We start from the raw sequence: 879 nt of genomic DNA, 5'->3' as shown, positions 1-879 counted from the left end.
GGTGTACCCTGCCTCCTGGCTGATGATAGCTGGGATATAGGCTTCACCGCTCCCGCTACCTTTGTGAGGATAAACTGCTCGGAAAATGGATGGGTGGATAGTGGCAGTCTGTTAATAATTGTCATAACCAGAACTCTGGTGTGGACCCAAATGCATGACTCGGTAGACAGGGAGATAGTTAAAGGAAGGTAGTTATTCGTTCCAAGGTCGTAAGCCAGAGAGTCAGTCGGAGAAAGCAGCAGTATCAAGAGCGTCAAGCTTACGGGGTTGGTCAGAGGACAGGCGGAGTTGGGTACACAGGGGTTCAGGATCAGGAACAAGGAACTGCGGGAACGAGGCATGGATAGCAAGAATCTGGCAAAGCCAGACCGTCCACTGGGTCCTATATATAGTAAGTTTCTTTCGGCTTGTCCCTTTCGGGGTCGCCACAGCGTGTCATCTCAGATGAACGCACATATGTTTGGCACAATTTTTACGCCGGATGCCCTTCCTGACACAACCCTTCTCAGGGAGTGGAGGCCCCAGTGGGATACGAACCCACAACCCCTGGTTTATCAAACCAGTGCTCTAACCACTGAGCTACGGGGCCTCTACTGGGTCCTATATATACCAGGCTTAATTATCTCTGATGAGGCGTAGGTGTGCAGGGGATCTGCACCACCAGGGCTGGGACCGGCAGGACCATGACAGTACCCCACCCTCAATGGCCGGCTCCAAGAGCCTCAGGATGGGATGCGTGGAAGTCCCTGATAAGGGTAGGGTCCACAATAAAATGGGACGGGATCCACGAACGTTCTTCTGGGCCATACCCTGCCCATTCCACCAGGTATGGAACACCCCTCCTTCTACGACGGGATGATAGAAGCCGACGTACCAAGT

At 53.0% G+C, this 879-nt stretch overlaps 1 non-coding gene across 1 annotated transcript; it reads right to left on the bottom strand.

Moving 5' to 3' along the window:
• Nucleotides 1–516: 516 nt before the first annotated feature.
• trnai-gau (transfer RNA isoleucine (anticodon GAU)) lies at nucleotides 517–589 on the bottom strand. The gene has a single exon. It is a non-coding gene; the product is annotated as a tRNA-Ile (tRNA).
• Nucleotides 590–879: the final 290 nt, after the last annotated feature.

This window comes from Syngnathoides biaculeatus, chromosome 4, assembly GCF_019802595.1.
Source record: "Syngnathoides biaculeatus isolate LvHL_M chromosome 4, ASM1980259v1, whole genome shotgun sequence".
NCBI lineage: Eukaryota > Metazoa > Chordata > Actinopteri > Syngnathiformes > Syngnathidae > Syngnathoides > Syngnathoides biaculeatus.
The sequence above is the reverse complement of the archived record's forward strand: the minus strand, read 5'-3'. Positions and strand labels throughout refer to the sequence as shown.